Raw genomic sequence first — 22,509 nt, 5'->3', positions numbered from 1 at the left:
TCTTCACTTGCAAAAATTTTCTAAGCCTGGACTCTCAAAAGAAAGGTGCTGATCATGAATAATTATAATCCTGACTTTACCCTGCAGTAAACTGCAAGACTTTCACCCTGATGGCGGAGAGGTGAAGCATTGATAATCAAATGAATGGGCCATCTAGATACTCTACTGCATGTCCTCCCCTCAAGGGTGAGTACCTATGTTTTTCCTCTTGCTCAACTCCAAGGTCCCAGGCTGGAATCATAGCATGGGAGGAAAGAATGAGGCCTCAGGGTCTGCAAAGGGTGTAGAGTTCGCCTTGGAGCCACAGATCCCAACTTCAGCCCAAAAGGAATCGGCCGGCAAGGACTGGAGGGCTCTTCAAACACAGAGGGCAGCACCACCTGATTCAATGTACCTTTCTAACAACCTCCCCTCCCCTTCCCATCTTTCCAGAACCAGCATTTAATTAAATCAGCCACGGGGAAGGTCTGTGATTCTGATTATGAGCTCACCCTTAGATGCTACCTTTCGATTCACAGTCTCTGGTGTTTTGTTTCTACACATTTTCTTTAAAACCTGTCTGATTACCACACATTTGAGATTGAGATGGGAGGGAAGCTGCCTAGGTAAGAATCTCAGCTTCCTGGTTACTGTGTGGCCTGGGGGACGTCTCTTAACTTCTCCGAGGTTCAGTGAATGGAGAGAACCTTAGTAAGGACATCAAGGCAGGGCAAAGAATGAAATGGAGAGAAGCTCAATAAGGACATCATGGGGGCTAAGAATGAATGTGAAGGTACAAGCAGAGCACTGAAAGTACCTGGTGTACAAAGCATCCAAGAAATGTGGAGGCTTGGGCGCCTGGGTGGCTCAGTCGGTTAAGCGACTGCCTTCGGCTCAGGTCATGATCCTGGAGTCCCGGGATCGAGTCCCGCATCGGGCTCCCTGCTCGGCGGGAAGCCTGCTTCTCTCTCTGAACCTCCCTCCTCTCATGCTCTCGATCTCTTTCTCTCTCTCTCAAATAAATAAATTAAAAAAAAAAATCTTTAAAAAAAAAAAAAAAAAGAAATGTGGAGGCTTTTATTCTCATCCCTACCAGCCTATAATATGACTCATATACCCAGCCAACCCCAATAAATTGACCTCAGGGGACTGTAATTCCTTAAGGCACTCAAATCAGCCTCTGCTGTGTTTCCATGGCTCTATCCCAGCCAGATACACAGTTTGGAGCCTCCGTGGTTCAGATGATACTAAGCAGAAGTAGAGAAAATATTATGCTTTTAGGTTTAGGAAAAAGACTTAGTAAGAAATTGAAAAAAAGTATGGGAATAAATGTAAGAAAAGCTTAAGCAGTAAATGTTATATCTACAGGAAAAACATGGTTATGTATTGAGGAAAATACTATACCACATTTTCACCTGTGTGAGGGATGCCTAGAAGAAACAGGGATTTATAACCATTTGATTATTTTTTAAAGGACGTATGGAGAGAAAGAAGGACAGAGGTAGAAGGAGGGAGGGGAGAGAGAGAGGAAAGGAGAGAGAAACAGAGCGAGGCAAGAAAGGAGAGGGGAAAAAAAGGAAAGGAAGCGAAGGAAAAAGAAAAAATATCTTAAAGTATCAGTTGGTCTTTATTTACAGACCACACAGACCGTGGTGGTGTGGAGCAGTTATGTTTTGTCCAATGTACCATTAGGCTGTTGTTCCCACAGTCTGAACAGCAATCTGAGACCTGGGGGCCTGGAGACACACGGGCCCAGAAGCACCTCCATGCTAGGAGCTGCTGCCCTTCCCAGGAGCCCTGGACAGGATTCTCCTGCTGCCCTTCCCAGGAGCCTTGGACATCTTCTTTTTTTTTTTTTTTTTTTTAAAGATTTTATTTATTTATTTGAGAGAGAGAGAATGAGAGAGAGCACATGAGAGGGGGGAGGGTCAGAGGGAGAAGCAGACTCCCTGCTGAGCAGGGAGCCCGATGCGGGACTCGATCCCGGGACTCCAGGATCATGACCTGAGCTGAAGGCAGTCGCTCAACCAACTGAGCCACCCAGGCGCCCGTCTTGGACATCTTCTGTTAGCTGAGCCCTACTCCCTGGTCTCCAGGCAACAGACTCCTCCCACCTAGAGTAGGGACACAACTGCTCCCAGGACTGCTACTCCTATTCTGTGAAGTTAGGTTTAAATAACCTCTCTCTTCCATGATCAGTATGCTCCTCCTGACCCATTAACTGTGAAACTGCAATCTACCATTTGGAGACTCAAAATCCTTTCTGATTACATACAAACATTACAGTGAAAAGCAACAGTGGGAAAAGAAACAAAAGCCAAAGTACAAGAGAGGTTACCACAGGTTATGTATTGTGACTAAACATAAACACAGAAACATAGATGAACGCACGCACATGCATACACACCAGCACGTATGTGCATATACATGTGTGCTGCACATCTACGTATACGCATGCAATCACACAAGCAAGCACGCACACACACACACACACAGGCACACTGTTAAATTAAACAAACAAGGAAGCCATTAGACTGAGGTGGCTCAGATGGCCTAGCAGCCTGAGTAAGCAAAACAAAACCTCAGCCTGCAAATACCGCAAAGTTACAAAATCAAAACCCAAGGACAACCAATCGCAAACAGCCAACTAGGCTTGAAGTAGTAGCCTATCAATAATTTCCTTGCTTTGCTCCTACCTTTTCTTTTTAAAAGTCTCTCCCTGAGTGAACTGTCAGTGGCGCTCTCCTAACTATTTCCAGCTTGGCTACACCTGATTTTGCTCAAATAAACCCTTAAAATTTTTAACATCCCTCAGTTTGTCTTTTAAGCACACATGTGCACACACAGACACACATGCACATGTATATATACGACCTTACATATTAATGTGGTAAACTCTTCCTCAACAACTAAGAAACTGAATGAGCTGCAGATGTCAAAGGCTTCTTGCAAGGCAGAGGTCACTTTTTAAAATAATGAGCTGAGGCAACAACACTCTAAAGACTGAGACTTTGAACTCAGTTCTCCAGGATCCTCCAACCACTGGTGGCTGCCCTGCAATGAGCCCCTGGGGGTGGGGGAGACACCTGTCATGTGTTCTCTCATCCCAGTGACGGCCTGGCCTTCTCAAGTTCTTATGAAGCACAAGGAAGCTTTCCATAACCGGAGAGTGAGTCAGAGAAAAGTGGTGGCCACTGCATCTTCCGTATTTTCCACTAACATGCTGACCGTAAGTTAGCCTATAAACCCAAACCTCGTGTATTCCAAGGTTTGCCACTGGACCAAAGGGACCAGTCCTGTGCTCCCTGAGCCAAAACTAGAACACTGAAACAAAATTAGATCAGTTCAGAGAGCAGTGAACAGGGACCTCCTCTCCTCCTCTCTGCTCTATACCCCAGGAACCAGTTCCTCCTGCAGGTAGGCAGGCGCCCAGGGGGGGCCCAGGTGTGGGGAAGAGTGGGAAGATTGAGGAGAGTACGTTCTATTACCTTATTTCCCATCTGCAGACCAGAGTCAGCACCACTAGAGGTAAGCAAAGAATTCATCTTTGTCTATGTAGTTCTGGTGTCCAACGTCCATCATTCCGTGAAGTTTCCAGTGATTTTAACACCATTTTTGTTCCACATCTTCAAAAGTTAACAAGATGAACCTTAGTTCATGAGAGGTTAACATTAATAAAAACATCAACAAAAAGGGAAAAAAAGCCAACATACGGAAGCACTGCATTTTCAAAATCGTGTGTGTGTGTGTGTGTGTGTGTGTAAAATCCTTTGGGGCAATACACTGTTTCTGTACTTTCTCATTTCAGGGATGACAGAAAAGATTATAGTTCACTTTCCTGTTGTCTGCCCAAGGAATAATTTACTGTATTTTAACAATAATCAATAATCACAATGAAAAGACAGTTTGTACTAACTGTACAAGGTAAAAATTTAGAGTGACACTGGTGTAGTAAATGACCCCGTTTTTGTTTTAATCATAGTAAGTGAATGTCCCAGCTAAGACACTGTGATTGGATTAGGTTAAGTATCAGTTGAGGTTCATCAGGCTCCGTTTCTATTTGCAACGCACTGTGTGCTATTGACCTGTCCCTTACAAACACATTAATGCAATTATTTAATGCAATGCAATCAATATATCACAATCAGGACAAAAACAGAACAGAATGGAGGAGGCACCAATGATGAACCCTCACAATTACCTTCTATCTCCCACCTCACAAAGGTGCACACACTTGCAGATTAGTAAATGCCCAGGGCCCCATGGAGCCAGGCCAGATGCTCACCCACTCAACCTGCCTCACCCATATAGATCTTAACTGCAGATCTTTCACCGTCGCAGATGAAAACATACAATTTCTCACCTAACACCTGTATCTCTGCATTTTGGTTCCTGGACAGGGCTTTAATAGTATATCTTTGCAAGTATAAAGGAAACAAATCTCACCTTCAAAAGCACACAGCAGAACGAAGGAGATAGAATACTCAATTCCAGCAGTCTCCATGGCTGCCCAAAAAACAGCAGCCCACGGCACCCTTCCAGGGTCTCAGATAAGGTTGGTGAGGCAGACGTTTGGCTCCTTGATACTTCCTAGAGCTAACTTTCCCCTTTTTTTTAATTCGATTACATTTATCAATTGCATCTTAAAATACTACTTTGCCTTTTTTCTCTGAGTTCTCACACCACTTTGATGTTTCCAAATTAATAAATACTGAAAAGTACTTAAGTACTCAACAAGTCCTGAGAAGTACTTATTCAGGTCCCAGATGGGAAATATTATATGAGCACTTTCATGGCGCAAACATCATCATAGCCCAGCAAAAGGGCAGGGGGCTTTGCAGCAATTCCTGGTGGCCATGGCTGGGCCCCGAACTATCACGTATTAGTTTCTGCTGCTCTCTAACAAATGACATGAAAACTTAGTGTAAAACAATGATGATCATTACTTACCGCACTCTTGATGTACCAGGGATTTGGGAACAGCCTACCTGGGTAGTTCTGGCTCAGGGTGAGGTTGCCATCAAGACGTCCACCAGAGCTGTGGTCATCTGAAGCCTTGATGGGTGGCTGGAAGATCCAATTCCAAGATGGGGTGTGGACAGAGCTAGTAATTTGGTGATGGCTGTTGTCAGGAGGCCTCCGTTCTTCACCACAAAGACGTCTTCATGAGACTCCTTAACTGGGTTCATAGCACAGGACAACTGCCTTCCGCAGAGCGAGTGATCCAAGAGGGAGCAAGGCACAGGGGCAATGCCTTCTATGATCTATCCTCCAAAGTAACAAGACCCCATCATTTCCATAATACTCTATCAGTCTTAATGCTGTACCGGTCAGTCCTCAGCAAAGTGGAGAAAACTGCCCAGGATCTGACTATCAAGAGGGAAGGCCTATTGGGCACCCATCTTGGAGGCTGACCACCCCACGGTTTCCCAGAAAACAACGAGGAGAACCGCCAGAAATCCATGGCCGTGCTGGAACCTTGATGGAAAAAGTAGAGTCAAGACCGAGTCTTGGGCTTAGAAACCGGCTCACGGTGCATCAGGAAGACCACCAGCGCAAATCTGAACATCCAAAGGTGCACGGCAGACAGAGCGCACGTGAGATAACGAAGAAAGGACAGATCAAAGGCCATCCCATCCTCCAATCAATGGCTGAGACAGCTAGAGATGCCAAGCCAGAGGGGCGCTCGCAGTCAAAGAGCAGCACTGTCCTCCCAAACGGGGCACTCAGCCTGGGGCCAGATTCCAGGCAGCAGCGGGAACCCACGAAAGTGAAACCAGCCGACTGCCCTCGGGCGACGCTCCTCTGCAGCCCTCGCGCCGAGGGCGGCGGCTCGCCGGTGGCAGGGGCGCCCGGAAGAACCCAGTTCTGCGCGTGTCTTCAAAGCTAGGTGTTTGCAGCCTCCTCTCTCAGAGGCAGGTGTACAAAGTTGGGGGGCGCACCCTGTGGGGCCGCAACCCTCCCTCCGCCCCGCAAGGGGCAGCGCCACGTTGGAGAGTTGTGGCTACCCGGAGTCCCCTCCTTCGGGGCCTGTCTCCCCGCAGGGCTTCCCCCAAGTCCAGGGGCGTTGGAGGACTCGGCTCCCCCTGGCGGCGGGGCTACTGTGACGGCGGGGAGCGGCGGGGAAGCCCCAAGCGCAGCGCCGCCTTCCGAGGAGCAGGCGGCCCTGGAGCGGCGAGGGAGCCTGCGGGCGCTGAGGCTGCTGGGACATGAGGCGGGCCCCGCCCCGCCGCGGAGGCTGCCGGGAGCTGGGGGGAGAGGCCCGCCCCGCCGCGGAGGCTGCCGGGAGCTGGGGGAGGGGGCCCGCCCCGCCGCGGAGGCTGCCGGGATCTGAAGGGGGCCACCCAACCACAGCCACCTGCTGGTTCCTGGCCGCACCTGGAGCGGGAGGCTTGCTACTGTTTCTCACGTCACGCCCTGGGCCTGGCTGGCGTTCACTGAAGGGCTGCTGGTTCTGGAATTCCTGGGGACGTGCACTGGTTTGGGCCACATGGTCGCTGTCACTCAAGGCATGGTATCTGTGTTCAAGGCAGAGGTAGAGGGAAGAGGTTAGCGTGCACATCCTCCATCCCCTTCATCAAGAAAGCAAAAACTCTCCTTGGAAGCGCCGAGAACATGTCCATGCATGGCTAATTACCCAACGAGAGAGAAGACCAACCTCAGCTACTACAAGAGAGGTGGACAAGGGAGAAAGGGGGCAAGGACGACATCAGCGTTCGTCATATACCAGGGTCGTCTGCAAACCCCTCATTCGTCTCTTTTTAGGACATGTGGCTTTCTCACGATTACACACCAATACAACGTCCCCAAAGCATATCTTCCAGATCAATAGTTCTTCAAGTTCCATCGTGGGAAAAGAAAAAAAAAAAAAGATTTTATGGAAAAAAAAGGAGGTTAATATTTACCCCATTTGACATGCACAAAGGAAAATGTTAAAAAAAAAAAAAAGTCGGGGCGCCTGGGTGGCTCAGTCGTTAAGCGTCTGCCTTCGGCTCAGGTCATGATCCCAGAGTCCTGGGATCAAGTCCCACATCGGGCTCCCTGCTCGGCGGGAAGCCTGCTTCTCCCTCTCCCACTCCCCCTGCTTGTGTTCCTGCTCTCGCTCTCTCTCTCTCTCTCTGTCAAATAAATAAATAAAATCTTAAAAAAAAAAAAAAGTCTCTAAGAAAACTTTGGACTCCATGTGGCACATACTGAACATTCCAGATTCCATCTCCTCCTTCATTCTTAGGAAGAGAAGGGTTAGTTTACCACTATAATGTGCTCTGTTAAAATATCCATCTTTCCAGAAGCTGGAGGTAGCCTTGGGATATCATTCCAGCTAATGAAACCTAAGTAGGAGACTCCTAGAGATTTGGGGGAAAGTTTTAGCTTTCCTGATGAAGGCATCTTTCCTCCCTCCATCCCTCCTTCCCTCCATCCTTCCTAACCCCTTTCCTTTCATCCTTCCATCCCTCCTTCACTCCATTCCTCCTTTCTTCTTTGAGCCTAAAACATACACATTTGGGGAAGCCATCTTGCAAGTAGGAGGCAATGAGCATGAGGATTAAAAGTACAAGCTGAAGACAAGAGAGGAAGAAGAGTCTGGGATGCTGGGGAGAGTGTGAAGTCACTGCATCAGCCTTGGACTGTGTCTGGATCTTTTGTAATGTGAGAAGAAATTAATTCCTACTTGGTTAAAACTGTGAGTCAACTTTGTCACATGCAGCCAAATCCCACCATAACTGATACGATTAGCCCAGTTTTGCCCAGACTCATTTGGACACAAACTCTTTTTCCCTGTAGAATCATTAACCACACCCCACAGAATTGTTCCGTTGGGCATATTTTAGGAAAGACTGACCTGTTAGTATTTGAACAGATTTAAGTGGGAGAAGGAGGGCAGCTCCCCTACCATGATGTTATAAGAGCCCCTGTGCTGCTCCTTGGGTGGGTGGAGGGGGTGCCAGGGAGAAGGGAATGAGTTTTAATGGAATGTTTCCATAATTGAAAATAACTCAAAGAATGAGAATCAGAAATCCTGGAAGCATTACGTCAAAAGTGTATTAGTCACTTTTATCTTCAGAACACAAATATGTTCAATATTATACCCCACTGTGAAATTTATAATCTAGTTTTCATTACTAATTTGCACTACTTGGACAAGAGTTATAATGTAAAACATCTTCCACGAATGAAATATACTTCCCAGCTGGTTGCTACTCCTGCCTTCTTCCACCTACAGTAATTCAAAATAAGCACCAGCTCTTTATGATTATTATTTTATAAATTCCAATAGCACGTAAGTCAGAGAGGTAGTGTGCATTTGCTGAGAAGGAAATTAGGGCTTCAGCGCTGTCCTGGAGCTGTGCTGTCCAAGAGTGTAGCCACTAGCCACATGCAGCTTCTGAGTACTTGAAACATGGCTAGCCTGAATTGAGAGGTGCAATAAGTGTAAAATCCACACAGGATTTGGAAGATTTGGAATGGGAAAAAAAGAATGTAAAATACCCATTAGTAACATTTATTTATCATGTGCCGAAATGATATTTTTTTGATGTATTGGATCATTTGCATATATTATTAATTTTATCTGTTTTTTATCACATTACTTTTTTTAATGACACTGCTAGAAAATTTAAAATTACCACTATGGGGGCGCCTGGGTGGCTCAGTCGTTGGGCGTCTGCCTTCGGCTCGGGTCGTGATCCCAGGGTCCTGGGGTCGAGCCCCGCATCGGGCTCCCTGCTCGGCCAGGAGCCTGCTTCTCCCTCTCCCACTCCGCCTGCTTGTGTTCCCTCTCTGGCTGTCTCTCTCTCTCTCTCTGTCAAATAAATAAAATAAAAATCTTTAAAAACAATAAAAAATAAAATTACCACTATGGCTGGTATTGAGGCAGGCATTCTATTTCTATTAGATGTGTTCTAGACACTCTTTTCCCATTACTGTTTTGTGACCCTTTGAGGGAGGCTTTGGGCTTCAGTTTCCCCACCGATGGGGGGGGGAGTGCTCCCAGTTTTAGATCTATGAACTGTAATAAAAGTTGTGCATTTCCTCTTTCCCTTTTTTGTCTCTTAAGAAAAACAGTCACTTGAATATTTTCTGGGGGAGAACACTGACCTTGGAGTCAGAAAGCCCGGTTTGAGTCCTGTTTCTGCCACTCCCTGGCCAGGTGACTTTGAGTAAGTTTCTAGTTTTTTTTTTAAAGATTTTTTATTTATTTATCTGAGAGAGAGAATGGGAGACAGAGAGCATGAGAGGGGGAGGATCAGAGGGAGAAGCAGACTCCCTGCCGAGCAGGGAGCCCGATGCGGGACTCGATCCCGGGACTCCAGGATCATGACCTGAGCCGAAGGCAGTTGCTTAACCAACTGAGCCACCCAGGCGCCCCAAGTAAGTTTCTAGTTTTTTAGTATCAGTTTCACATGGGAAGAACCCATATTTGAAGTGTTTGAAAGAAAATCCTACCTGAATGTGAAGCTGGCTCTCAGTAGACACATGGTTGTCTTGAAAGTGAGGGTGTTTATTTACAGACACAGAAAACAGTATATGAGAAGAAATATTTTAAATAATGGAGGAGCATTTCCCCAGCAGCTTGCAGCCCACAGCCTAAAGTATAGAAGTACATAAAATGCCTCCCACAATGTCCACATTAGTTATTTTCAATCATTCTGCTGAAGGCTGAAGCGATTAGCCCTTAGGTTCCCAGCAGGAAAGGAATCTCAGTAAGACAACAAATATCTGCCAGGTGCTATTCAGAAACTGAGAATACAGCTGGAAAACAAAAAAATCAGACATGACTCCTTCCTCCCATGGTGCTTATTTTTCTGCAACTCCAGAAGTTCCAGTATCGTACAGATCTGTGCCATCGCAATGAGGAACAAAAGCAGTGAACAATAGGTACACAGGGATCAAATTTTCTATAAACACAACAGAAAGTTTCCTCTCTGTGAAAATTAGAACTTTGGAGAAATTACATGCAAAATGTCTAAGAATTCTGCAATGAGTTTAAGTCCTGTGAGAAGACAAAAGAGGTCAGATGAGAACAGATACCCAGAGCGATGCTAGAAGCCAAATGAGAGAAAAGTCTAGGGCTCCCGAAGCAGAGAGCATCGATAGGGCCTGGGGCAATGTCCTGAACTTGGGCTTACGCGTGGGTTTTCAGACCTTGGGCAGCACTGTGCCCAGCGTCCAGATTTGCAGGTTCAGCTCAGGAACCAACAAGTCACATCCAAAGCCACTCTCTAGCTATAACTGGATAGTCTTCCTAGAATTCTTTATACATTTATACTTTATCTGTTATTAAGCCACTGACCGTGTATGTACGGTCATCCTCAGGTCACTCAAGGAATCACCCTCTTGTGTCTATAAAGAATCAAGTTACCATCACTGACTCTTACGTTTTACCGAATACTGGTTCCCGGGACAGCTGTCATCAGGTGCACAGTGTCCTGACCACTTGGAAGGAGAACGGTGCCCAGACCAGCCCTTTCCCGATCTCGTTTCTTCATTCATTTAATACATATGTATTGCACATCTATGTTATGGGTTGGATTGCATCTCCCCGGAATTCGCATGTTGAAATCCTAACCCCCAGTACCTCAGAATGTGACTCTGTTTGGAAATAGGTCCATTCCAAATGTAATTAGTTAAGGGAGGATGAGGCCATCTGAGGGTGGGGGAGGCTAGTCCAATGTGACTTTATAAAAGGGCGAAGTTTGGAGACAGACTCGCACACGGGGAGAACGCCATGGGAGGACTGGAGTTCGGCAACAAGCCAAGGAACTACCAGATGCAGGAGAGAGGCCTAGAACGGAGTCTTCCCTAGAGCCTTCAGAGGGAGCCTGGCCCTTGATCTCAGACTTCCAGCCTCAAGACTGGGAGATCCTCAGTTTCCGTTGTCTAACCGCCCCAGTGTGGGTGCCCTGGGCAGCAGCCCTCGCCGACTAACACAGCCTGCTGAGTGCCAGGTCTGCTCTGACGGCTGAACCCGCCCCACCGGGTCCTTGCCCCACAGAGCTTAGGTACTGGACAACCGAGCTGGGAGTGAATAAGATGACTTCAGATGGTGACCAAGGACAGCCCTTACACACTGCATTATAGATTCTTCTTTATTTTACCACTCACACAACTGTGAGCATATAAAGGCTTAAATCAAACGTGAATAGCTGTGGTGCCAGTTTGCATTCCATTCCAGGAATGAATGGCTAGTGGGCATTCCGAATGAATGGGCATTCCGAATCCCCCGTTACAGAACCTCATACTTACAATTTAATCCTACTTCCATTTTTTCTTCCTCGATGCACATGGTCGCTATCCAGTATGATGCCTTTTAATCAGCAATATTTCTCCTATATTCCTTCTATGTAATATAACATTATATCTTTGCAGTACAAGTCCATAAAACCTCACCTGACATATAACCTACTGAGGCAGGTTGGAAAAAATAATTCTTTTCATTGAATATCACTGGGCATTTTTTAAAACTTTAAGAAGAGTAGAGAATTATATGAATGAAAAGAAAAGTAGAAAGTTGGGATGATTTATGGACCACTATGCTGACAATCCCAAAAGGAATGTGTATGTTATACAAACTAATAAATGGATAAAAGATATTATCAAGAAAGTACAGAACAGGTTTCGTGGGTGAAGATGCTTGAGGAGTCTTTTATGGCTTAATCTGAACACAGAACTTTAAAATGTGTAATATAGTCTATGTCAAACTGAAAAAAAAAATTTTTTTTGATAATACAGTTTGACCATTCATATATTCCTATTGCTTCAAATACTTCTTTACCAGAAAAATAAGTTTTCTGTGTATGTTGACAGATACCAGAGAGATGATATAGATAGATAGATAGATAGATAGATAGATAGATAGATAGATAGATAGATGATAGATAGATAGATAGATAGATAGATAGATAGATAGATAGATAGATAGATACAAGATATAGGTGGATGGGTGGATGGATGGATGGATGGGTGGGTGGATGGATAGATAGATAGATGGATGGATGGATAGATAGATAGATAGATAGATAGATAGATAGATAGATAGATACAGATACACATAATTGTATCCTAGGAAATCAGGTGGAGAAACCTTCTGGATTACCTAGTCAGTTAGGGTTTGTTTTTATTTTTTCAGTTAGTTTCTGAAACTGTCTTCCCCAAGTCCTAATGTGCCTCTTTTCTCTGGTGGGGCATCTGCCACTTTGTCAGGACAAGTCCTCACTGTTCTTCATGGTACAGAGCTGTCCCAGCACTGCAGGTGTTCGGCATTCCTGGACCCTGCCCACTGTACCTTCCAACCCTCAGTCATTAGGATGACACAAACCCCTCCTGCACACTTCTGAGCTCTCATCTTGATCAGTGATTGCTACCAAGCTAGCCAGCAGGTTTTTCCAGTCTGCCCAATGCTGCCCTGCTCAGTGTCGCAGAAAAATCTGGATTGGGTGGCACTGCATAAAAATGCATTGTTTTCAGGGCACGTGGGTGGCCCAGCTGGTTGCGTATCTGACTCTTGGTTTCAGCCCAGGTCATGATCTCAGGGTTGTGCAGTCGAGCCCCATGTCTGGCTCTGCACTCAGCCCAGAGTCTGCAGCTCGTGCTCTAAGTAAGTAAGTAAGTAAGTAAATAAATAAATAAATAAATCTTTTAAATAAATGCATTGTTCTCCCATCAGCATTGTACCCAAATGCCTGGCCCTCTTGAATAATGGGAATATTTGCCAGCAACTGGGCACACATTTCCACATGGCTACACAGCTCCCCTCCACTGCACCTGGCTTGCTTCCCTCTTTAAGGCATCTTTGTGGCCTCTAGCACATCTAGCTTGACACCTAATTCCCAGATTCTGCCTTTAGACCTGCAGTTGACCACTGATGCCTGGGTCCCCGGCAACGGGACTTTTTAAAGCTCTCCAGGTGATTAGAAAGTGCAGCCAGGGCGGAAGAACCCTGCTCAAAGTGTGTGCTGTGGATCTGGTTAGTCCAAGGGTCCATGGACAGACAGCATCAGCATCCCCCAGGGGCCTGTTGGAAATGCAGAGCCTCAGGTCCTGGCCTTGAGGAGACTGTAATGAGATCCGCTGGTGATCTGTAAACATATTATAACACCAGTGATGTAAGCTGGTTACTCCAGTGACTTTAAGCAGCACCTCCACGTGGATGACTCCCAGGCAAACCTTCCCTGATACTGTATACTATGTTTATACTATGATTACATAAAACTGCTGTGACTTTCCATACAGGCTTCCTGCCGGCTCTGACTTGAGGTGCTGTGCTTATAATTTGGAGTCTGCAGGTTTTCTCCATTTCTCAGATTCACTGAAAATGTGTCTTGTAGGTTGCTATTGTTTTCCTTGTAACTGCCTAAGTTTTCTAGAAGATAATTCAGAACTAAACTACCACCATGTTCCTACAGAAACAAAAATCACTTTTTGGACTTTAAAAAAAATAATTTATGATTTATTACCTCTGTTTCCTGTTGTTTTTTTCTTTTTTTTCCTCTTTCTGGAGCTCCTATTGTTTATATATGGGACATCCCAGAGTGGTCTAATTTTCTTATTCTTTCCTGTTCTCCATTTCCCAGTCTTCTTTTCTCTACTTTCTGGAGATTTCCTTAATTTCATTTTCGGTAGTAAGCTCTTCCCATGCTTACCCATATCGCCTTGGCACATACGTTTTCATGTCTCCAAGGCTGTTTTCCAACTGCCAACACCTAACAACTGTCGACCTGGGGACTTTCTTTCTTTTTTTTTTTTTTTTAAAGATTTTATTTATTTATTTGAGAGAGAATGAGAGACAGAGAGCATGAGAGGGAGGAGGGTCAGAGGGAGAAGCAGACTCCCTGCGAGCAGGGAGCCCGATGAGGGACCTGATCCTGTGACTCCAGGATCATGACCTGAGCCGAAGGCAGTCTCCCAACCAACTGAGCCACCCAGGCGCCCGACCTGGGGACTTTCTATGGCGACAGTATTCCACTGGGATCTTATGAGCAGCAAGCTATAAATACCGAGGAATTATTCTGCCTTCAGAACAGCCTCCAACTAATAACTGATTGACTCTTTCCACTCAGCATATTTCCTTGGAGATACATCCATGTTGCTGTATCAACTGTTCCTTTTATTGCCTAGTACTATTCCATCATATGGATGGATCACAGTTGGCTTAACCATTCACCCGTTGAAGGACACCGGACATTGTTTTCACTTTGGAGCTATTACAAGTAAAGCTGCCATGAATATTCATATATGGATCTATGTGTGAACATAAGTTTCATCTGTCTGGGACAAAAGCCCACATGGGCGATTACTAGGTCATGCGGTATGTGCATGTTTCGTGGTGCCTGGTTTTTGAGCTAGAGGGCTTTGGACTTCACCCAAGAGCAATGGAAACTGTTCACAAACTTTGGGACAGATAGGATGCAATCAGACTATTACGGATGAAAAGTAACAACCTCATGCAATATGGAAACTAAATTGGACATGAAGAGTTCAAGCAACACTGTAATCATGAGTAGAAGGATAAAGGGCATGAACAGAAGAGAGTCAATGCGAGTAGACAGGAGACATGGGTCCAGGGGGCAAAGTTCTTTGGAATTTTACAGGGTTAATTCCATAGTTGGAAAAGGATACCCGTGTAAAATATGACCCTTTGGACTTTTTCCGTCCCCAGGAGGATATTTGAGGAGTAATATAAACAAAGCAAAGCAGAAAAGAAACTTGTGCTTAAATTTATTTTTAATTAATGTGTCCATTTAAAATTAAAAACTGTTCCTATAAACAAAACGATGGCTTAAATCATAGCTGAGAGAAAAATCTCCACCTCATTTTTTTCCATGTCTGCAGCCTCTGTGTACTGCTTTTAATAAAATAAAACATGATGTGCTTCTGTGGGTAAATTATGATTTTCCCCTAATATATTCTAATTCAAACTATTTTCAGGGAGCCCAATCTGAAAATTGCTCCCATATCTATAAAAAGCACATGTATTTTGAGAAATAAAAGATGAGAAACAAGAAGAAAAAGATAGATACTTTAAAAAAAAAATTCTGCAGCCTGTCTGGTTACAGCTTGAGCCAAGAATCTGATGTCCTGAGAAAATAATTCTTTCCGACAGTTTTAGAAAAGGAAGAACCCAGATAAAAATAAGCCTCTAGCAAATGGAGCCTGGACAAGAATCCATCCCAAAAAAAAAAAAAAATCCAATTAAAAATATATAATATCTCACTTGCATATCTTATTTTGGGGTATTTTAAAGACAAATTATTATTAAATCCTTTCAAAGAATTGTCCAACTTTACCATAACCCCCTATCTCTTTGCAGTTTCTTATTACAGTGGTAAAGTTGGGGGTGGGTAGTGGCTTGTTTTGTTCTATTTTGTTTCTTCACGACAAATCCTGAGAGGTGGAGAGCAGCCCCACCGTTCCATTTTTCAAATCTGGGTGTTCAGGAAAGCCAGTTTCAATAAAGAAAAAAAACAAAACAAGCAAAACCAACAAGGAAACAGGAAACCTGCAAAGATACATTTGCCCTCAGTTTTGCAAAGCCAGGGGGATAAAACCATGGATGAAATTTGGTTACGTAAAACAACTATGAGTAGTCCCAGTCGAAGACACTGTGGACCCCTGAATCTGGGTATTGCTTTCCCCGTCTGAATCTTTATTCTCCAACTGCCTCTTTCTCCAGTCTGTTCCTCCGTTCTACTACACAAGGAATTCAGGGTTCTGTTCCAAGGATGACTTTAACGAGATATTAGGCCAAACTTCATGTGGTAGAGCCACCTCAAAACTCTGAAACCACTTCTCATGAGGCTGTATCAGGTACATCTCCTAATACTCCAGAGCAGGCAGTGTGGGGTTTTCTGCCATATTTAAAGACCTCAACATACTCCTTTCAAGGCTCCCAATGGTGGAGAGACTTTATGGAATCAGATACACACCAGAGTCCTCTAACTCGCTTGTAAATCCTAAATTTCCCAGACTCTTTTTCACGTGAACACGTTCATTATTGAACCATAGCACATACAAATGTATTCTGTTTCTAATGACCTGTTTCCGTGAATTACTATTATAGGTGTTAAGGTCCTTATGTATGCATAACCTCCAGCCAAGCAAAGGAGAAAAAGGGTAATTCCAAGCTTAAGAATGATTGGATACATGAAAGCTTTTAAATCTTTATCTATTAAAGAAGGAAGTGTCTTTAAAACTGATGTTTTGGCCAAAAGCAGAGCACATTCATGGTTTTCAGATTTGCTGTATTTGAACTCATCTTTTTGAACCTTCAATCATTTTTCTCTTTATGTTTAAGTAGATCATGTCCAATACTGGTATTTTACTAAACACATTCTCAAATGTTAGTTAAAGCATATAAATATATGCACCATGGTAGCCAACCTCCAAAATGGCCCCCAGTGATGCTCACCAACTGGAATTCATACCCTTGCATAGTCCACTCCCACAGTGAACCAGGACTGGCCCTGCACCCAGAGAATACAGCAGAAATGATAGTGTGTGATTTCTTTTTTTTTTTTTTAAAGATTTTATTTATTTATTTGAGAGAGAGAATGAGATAGAGAGAGCATGAGAGGGGGGAGGGTCAGAGGGAGAAGCAGACTCACTGCTGAGCAGGGAGCCCGATGCGGGACTCGATCCCAGGACTCCAGGATCATGACCTGAGCCGAAGGCAGTCGCTTAACCAACTGAGCCACCCAGGCGCCCCTAGTGTGTGATTTCTAAGCCTAAGTCATAAAAGCCATCAAAGCTTCCCCTTTGGTCTTTTGCATCACCCACTCTGTGAAATGCCTTCCGCCATGCTGTGAGGATACTCAAGCATGAAGAGGCCAGGTAGAAAGGGATTAACTTGTCAGGCAAGTGAGGGAGCTGCCTTGAAAGTAGATCCCAACCCTAGTTAAGCCTTCAGATGACTGCAGCCCCAGTCAACAACTGACTGCAACCTCCTGAGAGAACCAGAGCCACAACCACTCAGCTAAGCCACTTCCAAACTCCCCATCCATAGAAACCCAAGAGGTAAGAAATTATTACCATTGTTTTAAGCCTGCTGCATTTGGGGGGTAATTTGTTACAAAGCCATAGTAATTTGAACACACACATATATACATAAAGAGCACAAATTATCCAGAAAAGGACTCAGCTCCAACTTTTTTTTCAAGGGGTCAACCCTTCCAGCAGATCAGATAAAATACTTTTTTTACTGATAGTCTTTAAAGTATCAAAAAACCAAACATGGATATTTTGCACATCAATTACAGGTTTTCTTCTTAGGGCCACTGCACCTCTTCCTACAAAGTTCCTTTTTCTGATTATGCTCTGATAAAAGAAGTAGAGATGGTCTCTGTCACTCTCCAGAATTTTCCATGAATGTCTACATCGGTTGCCAGCAACCCATGTGAGTTATGAAATTACATGAAATATAATCTAATGGACAAAAAATATTAATCAAACTGAGACTATGTTGAGTATGATTTATTTTTTTTCTACAAAAGAAAGCTTCATAACTTAATTGAGATCAAGGGAAAATATTGAGATAAAATTTTAAATGGTCTATCAAATATTTGCATTGGAGAAGGGTTAAATTCATGTTTTTTCTTTACTCTGTGCATGTAACAGACTGAATATTAAAAGGCACATTATGAATAAGACTATACTGGATATGCCAAGCCCTCTGATTTTTAAGAAACAAATTATTTCTCTCTTTATAGAGTCCTACCAACCAGACTTGTTGGACCTTGCTACATGTTTCCAATCTTGCTGCATCTATGCCAAGATGAAATTCTTATGACATTAGCCAATGCCTTTTAGCCAAATGTATCAAATTATATTCATGGAATCAAATGTATGAGAGCTCACAGATAAGTGGAATAACTCAGTTCATGAAATTATATGGGCAAATCCAATATTCAGATGGCCTCTAAAGGGAACACAGCCTGTCATGCACAATAAAATTTAAAACAAAAATTAAGAAGGCTCTCCCACTGTAGCAGGGAGTTTCCCAAGCATGGAAAACTGCCTTCTGTATTCTGGGTAATTACCCAAAATATAAAATGTCTATTTAATAGTCCTTTCTTCAGCCAGACATTTCTCTACCCACAGCCATCACCTTCTCATTCCCAAGTCTACTCTCTAATTTTATAAGGAAATATCCTGGGTTGGGGCAGGGAGGGAGGGGGAGAGGAAGAAAATTTAGTCAGTAGCTATCTTGCCTCCTTGTTTTTCTGGATTTTATTCTTTACATCACGGGAAAAGAAATGTCACAAATTGGCTTTTTGTTTGCCCCCCCTTTTTTTTTTCATGTTTACTGAGCACTATTTTTTAAGATTTATTTATTTGAGAGAGAGAGAGAGAGCAGGAGTGGGAGGAGCAGAGGGAGAGAGAGAGAGAATCCGAAGCAGACTCCGTGCTGAGCCTGGCACAGGGCTCCATCTCACGACCCTGAGATCATGACCTGAGCCGAAACCAAGAGTTGGACACTTAACAGAAAGTGCCACCCAGGTGCTCCTACTGAACGCCTTCTCTGACAATTGCCGATCTAAGCAGTCAGCTATTCCATTAGTATTCCTCATTTAATCCCCAGCGACCATGTGGGGTGTCCTGCCTTTCACAGTGAGAAAGCAGAGTCTGAGAGAGAGTAAAGAAAGTCTGCCCCAGCTACATAGGTAGTCTAAGGCAGGACAGGGAATCAAAACCATGAAGTCTGAGACCAAAGCCTATTCCCTTAAACACGACTCTATATCCATGGTCATTTTAATGAATAAAACCAGCCACCAAAGGCACCTGTTTTCTGTGGCTTTATAACAAGCTATTTTATCATCTATTCTATGGGGTGGAACAGAGTCGAATCTGCAAGAAACCTGGGAATCCCCCGCACAGGTATTGTATACCTTACACAGAGTCCCTCAGACATTCCAGAAACCTAACAAAGATGCCAGCAACAGTAGTATGTGTGATTACTATACAAAGAAGTACAACGAAAGGGGTTTTTCTTGACTTACAGGACTGTGAGTGAAAACCCAAGTACTTGTCTAATTAAACTACTGCAAGAGATTCTCGAAGCAGAGTGCCTTCAAGGGAATGTGTGTAGTCACAGATTTGGACTGATGGACGGGCGTCACATCAAGCATCATCAAGACAGGCTTACTTATTTTAGTCCTATGTATTCCGGCATTAAGTATTACACCGTGCATGTTCTTGACCAGTTTTCAGAGGAAAGACACACAGTGGCCAATTCAAAACTAGAACCAATTCCTAAAATATAAATCAATCCAAGGAAATCGGTAGCAAATATGTAACTAGGGAAAACTTAGCAGTTTGTACATTGGAAAAGTGAGCTTGCTTTGCTAATGGCAAGCTGTCTGCTGGAGACTCCTCTGGTTGTGGAAGAGTAAACAATAAGTTCATTTCCCTTTGTGCTAGAGACTCAGTAATTCATTACTAGAAAGCTTTATAAAAACGCACAGTGAAAGGAATTCTAATGAATGTAAGGAGTTAATATGATTGCTGAGGAATTATCAAATCACCATTCTGGGCTGTATGGATGAGGGAGTCTAAGTGAGGTCAATACACCTAAGCATAAAATTGACAAATCCTGAACTGCCTGCCAAGGTAAAGTGCCCTTAGGTGAATAACAATAATGATGATGATAACATTATTAAAAATACCATCTGGGGTTTATGTACATTCTTTGAAAAAAATTACTTTCTGAGAAATCGTCACTAGATCATATTTAACTCTAATAGAGCATTGCAGTAGATTTTTGACCTGTCTGGTTTTCTTTTCCCCAAGATATCCAGTCCAGTATGCAAAAATTTAATTTAGAATCTTAAAAACAAAAGTTATCGTTGAGTCTTTAAAGAGCCCTAATGCAGCTATCTCCGTTTTAAAATGATGGTTCTGAAGTTTAGACAAGTTGCCCGCATCACCCAAGGTCCTACCTTTATTGTGTTCATGTCTTTGTCGATTCACTCAGCAAATGCAGTGTAAGCCGGCAATCATGCTGAGCAAAGGTGTTACTCAGCCTGCACAGGATGAATTAGTTAGTCAGGTTGTATGTGTTAGTCAATGGCAAAGCTAATATTAGATCCAGATCTTCTGACTTCAAGCCAAAGATGTACAGAAGAAACAAAAAGGTACCTATGTCCACTAGAGCGGGTAACCAATGGAGACAGTCTTCATCCCTGATAGTAATATCTACAGCCAAAGCACCATCACCCTACCTGCCATCACGGAGGCCTAATTTATTCCAACAGCCATGGAAAAGTCCAGTGATTTCAAAAACACTTAACAGTGAGTTCTGGAAAGGTAAAAGCTATGCCTCATTTTCTTCAAACCGATAGCAGGTGGCGTAGAAGTCAGTAACAGACGGGAGTATGTGCTCAGTGAAGATTGCTTGAACGAGCCAAGGAAGGTGTGTTGGAAGGTTTCTGTTGCAGTTGTATGTCATTCTGCAGGCACTCCTCATCCTTTTTGACAATGACCTTAGGGAAGAGAGAGGGGAAATGAGACTAAGAGTGGCAAAAGCAGAAGTAAAAATGGCCAATATTCAGAGATGGACAACCGTCCAAAACAGGCACACAAGCACTCTTGTTGAAAGGCAGCCGTGGGCACCTGGGTGGCTCAGTCGTTAAGCGTCTGCCTTCGGCTCAGGTCATGATCCCGGGGTCCTGGGATCGAGCCCCGCATCGGGCTCCCTGCTCGGCGGGAAGCCTGCTTCTCCCTCTCCCACTCCCCCTGCTTGTGTTCCCTCTCTCGCTGTGTCTCTCTCTCTGTCAAGTAAATAAATAAAATCTTTAAAAAAAAAAAAAAAGGCAGCCGTATTGGTGGAATTAGAGACATCAAGAGATGAGAAGTCGAAGGCTGACGGAAAAGGAAGCACACAGTAATGCCATAATCACTGACCCTGTGGATCTCCGCACATTAGGGCCCTTACAGACTAAAAAAGTTAGACCAACACAGGCATGCAGAACGCAGATTCTAAGGAAAACAACTCGTTCCAGCTGGGACTCAGAGCATCACTACTCATTATTGGCATCCATATTAAAGACAAATAGGAAGAAATGAGGCTAAAAAACAGCACTCACAATAATTCAGTAGCACATTGAATACAAGTAATGTTGATGCTCTTCATGAACAGAAGTCATACCTTCATTTTTCACCAGCTGTTTTCCCTAGCATCCCTTCCCTGAATGGCTGTGTGGGTCTAACTCTTTCAATCGGTAAGCTCCTAATGTGCAGAGATCGGCAATACCCATGAATGGAAACACGTGTTGGGAGTAAAGAAAAATAACAGGTGGATGGGAAAATTAAATTAGACATCTTGGGGATTTAAAAAAAAAGTCACTGAAATTCAAAGACAAAAACTGCTTTCTGTGGCACACAGCCAAGAAATGAAATTGCAGTTAGAAGTTTGCATCAAACCAGAACAAGGAAGCAAAGAGTTAAAAATTAGTTTAAGCAAAGGAATATCGAGAGGGTCCAACGCATATCAAACTGGAACTCTAGCAGAAGGAAAAGGAAATGAAAAAGTGAAGAAAGTCTTTCACAGCCCAGATCCTTCCTGAATCATCCTGGAAATCTTTCGTAGCTCAACAAATTTCTTAAAGTAAATCAATGGGAATTTGTAAGTGTGGGTTTCCATGTTTCTGTGCTCTTTTCCTGAATGACTAACCTCTACATAACTCTTCAGACTGCAAAGCTCTCTTCACTTACAGTCACATTTAATCCTCTCAATAGCCCTGTGACATGAGTATCATTAAACTCATTTCTCATATGAGAAAACTAAAACTCCATATAGAAACTTTCCCACAATCCCACAGTGAGAAAAGAACAGAGCCAGGGTAAGTACAATGGCGTTAAAATGTGTCCACAAATTTTTTTTGATATTTCTCTCTTCAAAAGGGGGAGCCCAGTTTCCCTTCCCTTGAGTGTGTGATTTGCTTCCGACAAATAGAGTGTGAAATGAACATGTGATTTTCTTTTTTTTTTTAAAGATTTATTTATTTATTTGAGAGAGCGAGAAAGAGAGAGAGAGAGAGAGAGAGAGAGTACATGAGAGGGGGGAGGGTTAGAGGGAGAAGCAGGCTCCTCGCCGAGCAGGGAGCCCGATGCGGGACTCGATCCAGGGACTCCAGGATCATGACCTGAGCCGAAGGCAGTCGCTTAACCGACTGAGCCACCCAAGCGCCCCGTATGTGATTTTCAAGACATAGTCATAGAAGGCAATAAGGCATCCATCTTGCTCTCTCCTGGATCACTCACTCTGAGGGAAGGCAACTGCCACGTGGTAAAGATACTCCAGCAGCCTATTCAACAAGTCCACTTGGTGAGGAAGAGGCTTTCTGCAAAACGCAGAAAAAAACACTCGCCTTCTACCAAAAGCCACGTGAGTGAGCCACCTTCCAGCCTCAATTAAGGCTTTGGATGACTTCAGCCAGGGTTGAAATCTTCACTGCAATCTCATGAGACACCTTGAGTCAGCCACCTAAGTTGCTCCCAAATTCCTACCCCCAGAAACTATGAGATAATAAACAC

At 43.8% G+C, this 22,509-nt stretch overlaps 2 long non-coding RNA genes across 5 annotated transcripts in view; both read right to left on the bottom strand.

Annotated features, from left to right (window-relative positions):
* LOC115938082 (uncharacterized) overlaps positions 1-6,079 on the bottom strand; it is a 430,326-nt gene extending 424,247 nt beyond the window's left edge. For all 4 annotated transcript variants that reach the window (XR_014141420.1, XR_014141419.1, XR_014141421.1 and 1 more), the window contains exon 1: positions 4,930-6,079. This is a non-coding gene — a long non-coding RNA (uncharacterized LOC115938082). The remainder of the gene's footprint in view (positions 1-4,929) is intronic.
* A 179-nt stretch (positions 6,080-6,258) lies between these two features.
* The window catches only part of LOC115938081 (uncharacterized), a 28,211-nt gene continuing 11,960 nt past the window's right edge, over positions 6,259-22,509 (bottom strand). Inside the window, exons 2-3 of the long non-coding RNA XR_014141423.1 lie at positions 19,914-20,456; positions 6,259-6,497 (exon numbers count right to left, since the gene is read on the bottom strand). This is a non-coding gene — a long non-coding RNA (uncharacterized LOC115938081). The remainder of the gene's footprint in view (positions 6,498-19,913; positions 20,457-22,509) is intronic.

Source organism: Leptonychotes weddellii, chromosome X (assembly GCF_054177405.1).
Source record: "Leptonychotes weddellii isolate Sample4059 chromosome X, ASM5417740v2, whole genome shotgun sequence".
NCBI lineage: Eukaryota > Metazoa > Chordata > Mammalia > Carnivora > Phocidae > Leptonychotes > Leptonychotes weddellii.
Note: the sequence above shows the minus strand (reverse complement) of the source record. Positions and strands in the feature narration are given on the sequence as shown.